General features: G+C 30.3%; 1 long non-coding RNA gene across 1 annotated transcript; it reads right to left on the bottom strand.

Annotated features, from left to right (window-relative positions):
• Positions 1-1044: 1044 nt before the first annotated feature.
• LOC108368766 (uncharacterized) lies at positions 1045-6201 on the bottom strand. Its single transcript, XR_001848417.1, has 4 exons — positions 6160-6201; positions 4444-4797; positions 4179-4340; positions 1045-3821 (listed from the first exon to the last, which is right to left on the bottom strand). It is a non-coding gene; the product is annotated as an uncharacterized LOC108368766 (long non-coding RNA).
• Positions 6202-8167: the final 1966 nt, after the last annotated feature.

The raw sequence follows: 8167 nt of genomic DNA, 5'->3' as shown, positions 1-8167 counted from the left end.
AGATCCAATATTTACTGAAACGTCGTGGGAAGTGGGCGTGGTTAGAGTCCGAGTTCCCCCATTTTCAATACCAACCTACCTTGGATACAGGGCAACCCACACCAAATTTCGGTGAGATATCTCAATGTTTGCTCCAGTTATCGTATACACGGACGGACGGGCGGACGGACGGACAGACAGACAGACATGGCTTAATCGACTTCCAAGGGCGTACCCTGAATCAAATATAGAGGGGCAAAGCAAATACATTTGTTTCTTAAAAAATTCTATTTTATATTACTGGTGTTTTTAACATGGGTATGTCCTACGAGATGGCGATTGTCAGAATTCGGTCAGAAATATACCAGTCCAATATGGACCAAAACCACTACTTTGGTAGTGAAAAAATGAAATGAATTCATGAATATACAATAAAAAACTTTTGATTAAGTGCACTTTAATATATTACACATTTTTATTTAGCAGCATTAGATTTTCCAATAATTAGTGTTAAATTTTTTGTACAATACATACTATACTTTTACACCCAGAGAAAGAATTCTGTAAAATCAATCGAATTACAGGTTGTAACAACAGATTTCACATATAAATCACATCCAAAGGATAAATCTGTAAAATTAACAAATACTTCTCCGTTGACAAGAAGTTTTAACAGTTTTACTGTTGAATTTACAAATCGTCTGTCGAATTAACATTTCACTAGGCTATATATAAAATATTTCTGTTAATTTTTAGCAAACGCGACTGTTGTTTTACCACATATTTACGTTAAAATAATCGTTCAATCTGTTTATAAAACTGCAAAATTGCTGTTAATTTAACTGTAAATACAGTTTTATTGACAGTCAAAATAGTAATTTTTTATAAAAATAAATAAAAATCGTGTTTAAGTATGTTTTCCTAGATCATTTATTTCATATAATTTGATGAAGTATATAAAATATTTCCTTATAGCTAACAACATACACTTGTGGTCAGCTGATTAAGTTAAGTGACATTTTGACCATTTCACATTTCACATTTTACATTTTCATTTTACTTTTGTTTAACAATAAATTAAATAAATATTATTTAAGTAGTCACAACATTTTATTTCGTAGATATACTGAACCATCTGCCAGGACTAGTAAAAAATTCAATTTAATTAAAACACATTTCATTGGTATTTATTCCAACAACATAAGATTGGTAATGTTCATAAAATTTTTTCAACTGAATTTTGGTAGAAACAATAAACAGTTGATTTTGTTTGTCAATTAGAAGTCCTTCGATTTTATATAACTGTAAAATTTCTGATAATCTGGAGAGATAAAAGTGTTTTTTATAAACACTTCCTTTGAAGGTCACTGAGTCAGCTAAAGTAAAATGTTCTATTGTTAAGTTACATGACTGCAAAAAAATCAATTGTACGTGTATTGTCTTCGTTCACTTGTTTTTTATCTGTGTTATGAGTAACACATGGTGTGGCCACAACCATCGATAGCTTTCCGGCTCTATGACAGACGTATATTTTTTTAAGTCTGTATGTTTCGCATCAAATCTTAAACATCATATATATTTCAAAGGCCCACTAGCCTTTATTGCCGACCCATAATGGACCAAGAAATGGTGCTTTGGCTTAAGTAATCCAAATACTTTCAAATACAATTCGCGATGACGAGATATCGTATCTATAAGGAGTTCAATGTCATTTTCAGTGAAAGATGAATATAGGCAAATATCAATGATTTTGATTAATAATGTGATAAGCTTCCACACTTTATCATATCGTGGCACTTTGTCCCCTATAATTAGTGGCAGAAAATGTGTGAAAGTTCAAGTTTCACTTGCAGACATTTTTAAATTTGACTTAAGACGACAGTGTAATTTTAATGGGCCTGAAAAATTTCCTATTTCGGTTTCCCCGTACATACAATTTTGTTTGCGTGTGTTTAAAAAGTCTAAGGAAAAGTTTTTTTTTTTTTTTTAAGTACAATAGGGATGGGGTTATTTCATAGCGACAAATACCTTCAAAAATGCCATGCATTATATCAACGCTAAAATTATGAGTAACATGAAAAGTGCTAATATCATTAAATATACGTTTTTCTACTATACCTGCTACACTGTAATTGTTTAACTTAAGATCTTCAGAATAATTTTGTATATTTCTTATACAATCATTTGCTTCGATTACATCTTTCTGTAACTATATATTTTGCCTCTTCTGCAAAGACGACAAAATTTGTACGATCGAAATGATTTACAAAAACCAAATATTGTTTTCATACCTAAGTTATCTCCTAGAACAAGTCCTAATGTAAAAAAAAACATGATAGCTATTTCCATCAGCACTCATTTCTCAACCCGTTTCTTCCAAAAATCGAATTTCTTGAATGAGACCATATAAGGCTGAATTACTTCCCAAATCTTTCAAATAACAAGATTTGACAATAAAATAAATTCCAAACTAGACAGTAAATATTGCGGTATTGTCGGAAAAGAATAATAACATCCGCGTATAGAATCTTTTGTTGTATGACTTCCTAAAGGGTTGTTTGTTTCGAAATCATCAGAGTAAAGAAAATATGGTATAATCAACTTTCCTTTAACAATTTTTTGCTCCTTCGACTTGAAAATAGATCCATTTACAAAATTTGAATATTGCGTTTGGTTTTGTAAGAATTGTGTGTTGTTCAATGTTTCTCGAAACAGAGATTTTAATTCGAAAATTTTTTTAAATTGAAAGCGTAATGGCGTAATATAAGCTTTTGAATTAGTTTCAGCCAAAGTGGGATTTCCAAGTCGGATACGTGGTACAATTTCATTGTTTATAGTATGCTCAGAAAAACTGTGAAACAAATTTTTGCTCTGGATGTACTTAAAAAATGTATATTAAGTGTTTACGTATTGCAGTGGATCAGAGCATAATTTAAAAACTTCGCGTAGTTTGTTAGTTAATGGAATATCAATCTCATTCTTAAGTGTATCTTTAATATTAGCAACCAATATTTTACATATATTCGAAACATTTTTTTGGATACTACTACTTAAATAGTTTTTTGAATATAGTTCACATGAAAATATTACAGCTGATTCTATAATTTTATCATTTGGATTGTTATCCGTTTTACAAATATGAGTTTCTGGCTTAGTACAGTTATATGATGATCGGTCAGTGTTGTTGAAACTTTCAGAATTCGACTTTACATTATTTAAACTCAAGTTATCATCATTAGCATATTTTTCATGCCTATTAAGGTGTTTTGCAAATGACCATTTACTTGAAAAATGCTGCAAACAGTTTTTCTGTGCACATTTATATACAGCAAAATTTTTCAATTTATGTTCACTATTGAAATGAGATATTAACTTTTTAACCGTTTCAGTTCTGTATTCACAAACAAAGCAAAAATACATTATATATTTTATTTAATAACGAATTCAAATGAGATTTCAATCCACCAACTTTAGGCTGATGTTCGTCGTATTTTGTGTCAATTTAAAAAAAAAAAAAAACTTTTGGATAAAAAGCCAAACACCTTCACAGTATAAAGGATATTGTACATCAAAAACTTTAAAACATTAATCCAGAGCTGCCAAAAATGATGAGAACTTGAGCTTGGTTCCGTCTAGATATATGTACAAAAAAAAATATCTAAAGAGTTAATACTAGAACCAGTAGCTATTATAATGGGTTGCAAAGTATTATTTTTGTCGAAAAACGTTCCCTTATTTCGGCCAATGTTTCCTCCAAAGTTGATGCAGAGTTTACATGGACTAAAAAACTGTCCACTCCTTCCTGAATAGTTACCCTTTTAAACGACGAGTTGTTCTTGTACCTGTCAACGGGTGTTATAACAGCATTCAGCAGTAAAGATATAATTGAGGGATTCACAAAGGTGTCGTAAGTGTCGTATTGTTGTATGTCGTAAACTTTAAAAGCTTAAATAAATGCTTAGAGAACTTGAAACGACAACCAACTATTATTTAACACCGCAAAAATTCATAATATTACTTTGATGGTGCTTTACGAACCTCTTTAATATATTTTTTAGGCGTTTAAAGTTTGCGACATACAACAATACGACACTTACGACACCGTTGTGAATACGCCAAATACAATTTCTAGTACCTGAAAATATAAACGTATGTACCATATAAAAATAGCTTGAAACTCGTATCAGTTATTTATTTACCTGCAGCGAGGTTTTGATTTTCCAATTGAATTAAAATTTCTCGGGAAACTTTGTCCTTTTATTTTTCTTATAATAGCTGTATATTAATGGCACGAAATCTTCCCACTTTGTATGCAAATTTGTTCCTTTGTTCGGAAAGAGTATATCAAAATCACAATTGATCTGAAATATTGTGAAAGTTTGAAGAAAATATTTATTTATATATTTATTAACACGGAATATAAGATTAAATATAAATGTTTTTACAAAAGCAAAAAAATTTTACCAGCTGTGGTCCAAGAACACAATGTTTGTACAAAGGCCATTCGATTATAAATGCGGATATCGTTTCCCCTCTTTCCAATGAATTCATGAGATAAATATTTCTATATAGATGTGTCGTTTTCCACTTATCCACAATTTCCTCTAGTGGGCTATCATTATATTTCCGCCAAACTTGAATTTTTTTTGGATAAAATTTCGTCCAGTTCAGGAAAGGTCTGTTTTTGTACTCGTGTCGTTGCCTCTTGGTGTGTTTGAACACGTAGGTAAATTTTTTTCCTTTTCGATTATTAAAATAGCGATCATATAATTTACCACACGGTCGTTTAGAATTTCCACGACGACCAAAATAAGTTGACTAGGTGGTAGAGAATCGAATAATTTAGAAAATAGTGTGTACCCTAGTAATAGCATAACAGCTATATAATGGATGAAACGTATTTTTAAACATACGGTGGCGGACCAAAATCTACATACAATGAATTTTTCACAATAAGTACAAAGTTTTGTATTCTATTCTTTTTTGGAATTTTTTATAAAAGTATAAGTCTACATAAGACGAATTTTTCACAATAAATAAAAAAATTTCTATTCTACCCTTTTTACAAATTTTTTATAAAAATATAGATCATACTTAAGCAAAACCGAATAAAATTAAACTTATAAACTTTGCGCAAAACTCATACAAATTTCAAAAAAAATTTAAACTTAAATAAATAAATTTCATAAAAAACTTTAAACTTTTTAATTATTATTATAATAAAATTTAGTGAGCTACAAAGCTGCGTAAGCAAAATTTTTCTGGAAAATTGAATTAAATATGTAGTTGAAAAATTTTATGAAATTTGTTTGAATTTTAATGACTTTTGCACAAAGTTTAGAAGTTTAATTTTACTGTCTTTTTTTAAGTATGAACTGTATTAAAAAAAAATTTGCAAAAAAGAATAGAATATAAAATTTGTATTTTTTGTGAAAAGATCTCTGTATGTAGACTTTGGTCCGCCACTGTATATAACAGATACCCGATTACTTACTGGATGTTCTCCAGGGAAATATTTGCATATCCTTTTTTTAATCTTCATAATACTCAAGGAAATCTTTTCCCCGAGGATAATGTTGCAATATATTTTGAATATGAAACTACATAATTAAGTTATATATAAAAAAGTCTAAAATTCATGCTGACACATTTGCTCACCTCAAATGAATCGTGTGAAGTTGGTGTTGCACTTGACGAAAAAAATACGAATTTTTCACAATAAATAAAAAAATTTCTATTCTACCCTTTTTACAAATTTGTTATAAAAATATAGATCATACTTAAGCAAAACCGAATAAAATTAAACTTGTAAACTTTGTGCAAAACTCATAAAAATTCCAAAAAAAATTTAAACTTAAATAAATAAATTTCATAAAAAACTTTAAAATTTTTAATTATTATTATAATAAAATTTAGTGGGCTACAAAACTGCGTAAGCAAAATTTTTCTGGAAAATTGAATTAAATATGTAGTTGAAAAATTTTATGAAATTTGTTTGAATTTTAATGACTTTTGCACAAAGTTTAGAAGTTTAATTTTACTGTCTTTTTTTAAGTATGAACTGTATTAAAAAAAAATTTGCAAAAAAGAATAGAATATAAAATTTGTATTTTTTGTGAAAAGATCTCTGTATGTAGACTTTGGTCCGCCACTGTATATAACAGATACCCGATTACTTACTGGATGTTCTCCAGGGAAATATTTGCATATCCTTTTTTTAATCTTCATAATACTCAAGGAAATCTTTTCCCCGAGGATAATGTTGCAATATATTTTGAATATCAAACTACATAATTAAGTTATATATAAAAAAGTCTAAAATGCATGCTGACACATTTGCTCACCTCAAATGAATCGTGTGAAGTTGGTGTTGCACTTGAGGGCGAAGAACAGGATGCGAGACTTTCGTTTTGCTTAATCCACTCACTGACTTTTTGGATCGCTGTCGCTACATCGTCACCTTCACCAAACTACAGTTTCAAAATTGAGGGAAAAAATTATACAATTAGATTTGGGAGTATTTAAAAATCGTATAACTCTTCTACCTCCTGTTTTTTCCACAATTGATTTTTTTCACGCAATTTCGCTTTAGTGCCCACTACTTCCACTGAGGGGAAAATTTTGTTCAAGTCGCTTTCAGTGAGATATCGCAATTCTTCTATTCCCACGCTGGCATCTGTATATTTAAAAATGTATACATATATATGTATATGAGTTATTTAACAGGTGTACACTATTTGTCTGTCTAAACTTAAAATTATAACTTTTTGCCCGTATTATTCGTTACAAAACTTGCGAAGCATTTTTTCAATGAATGCAAAGGCAAGCATGAACAAAAAGATGAACGAAACTTCACGAAGCTTGCCCTGTCGGAAATAACTACGTTGTCTCAGAAATTAATGGCCTTATTATGAGCTGCATTCGATTTTCGATATTCGCTGGCTATCGAAGATCGAAGATCGAAACTGAAATTCGTATTATGAGCTATACAAGCGTGTCGAAATTTTCGTTGAGTATCGAATTTTCTGTCGAACAGAATTTTGCTTTCGATGGTGTTGCGAAGTGTTAGAAAATTGTGAAAAATGTACGATTTTGTATATGTTTTCTTACATTTTGGCGGCTAGACACTAATTTTAAATAATTTTTATTAATTTCATGCAGTTCTAACATCGTGAACACTAAACACAAACTCGAAAGGCTGGTTTTACTTGTGAAAGAAAATGCCAATATTCTGTTGGCACGATCTCTGAGAACAAAATCGTAGCGCTGTTGATAGTTTTAAAATATTTTAAATAGATTTGGCTCACAAACGCCTCTTTAGATGGTCGGAACTTTTTAATGAATCTGTAGACAAATTTCTTAAATATATTTTATATCAAAATATATTCGAAAGACTAATAAACTTAAACTCTCTTAAACATTTGCTACTCCTGGCCAGTTTACTAAGCTCTCATCCTCTGACGAATCGTTGAACCAGAACTCGTTGTACTCATTTTACCACGTTTTTATAAACTTGCTTTCTTTTTTACTTCATTTTAATTAGAACAAATTTGCATAAATATGTATAAGCACACTATTTAGTTTGCTCGATTTGTAAACAAAGCTTCTCAGCGGTGAAAATTATACTATTGTGAACAACCTAAACGAGCGAAATTCACAATAGCGCTATTCTTCATCGAATGAGCGCCATAATACCAAATGAGAATTCGTTCGCTCAGCACTTTCGACCACAGTCGAAAATCGAATGCAACTCATAATAGGGGCCAATCAATTGACAAGTAGTTGGAAACAAACTACTTTTATGAAGTTAATGCATTTTAAAGTAGAAATATATGCAGTGTCGGATAATTAACTTGGTTCTAGAACATCGCCATGTTAATAAATAAAGTTAATTGCTTACAAGAAAAAATGGAAGAATTCAAACTACTTGTGAGTGATAAAGAAATACTTTATAATAGCTTTCAACGTAATTGAATTTCCGACAGGGTGCATATTGATGGTACTACATATGTATGTACATATAATACGGGCGCAAAGTTATATTCACATGTACATAACTATTCCAAATAAACCTTGCACTTCACTTCAATATTGGTATTAACCTTTAAGTATGGACACTTTTTTTTGTAGCACTAGCCTGGACATGGGGTCTCACAGACTCCTATATCTGAGGAAGCGAATTGACAGC

Source organism: Rhagoletis zephyria, unplaced genomic scaffold (genome assembly GCF_001687245.7).
Source record: "Rhagoletis zephyria isolate East Lansing unplaced genomic scaffold, Rhagoletis_zephyria_1.1 Rzeph_scaffold_03304, whole genome shotgun sequence".
In the NCBI taxonomy this organism is placed as follows: domain Eukaryota; kingdom Metazoa; phylum Arthropoda; class Insecta; order Diptera; family Tephritidae; genus Rhagoletis; species Rhagoletis zephyria.
Note: the sequence above shows the minus strand (reverse complement) of the source record. Positions and strands in the feature narration are given on the sequence as shown.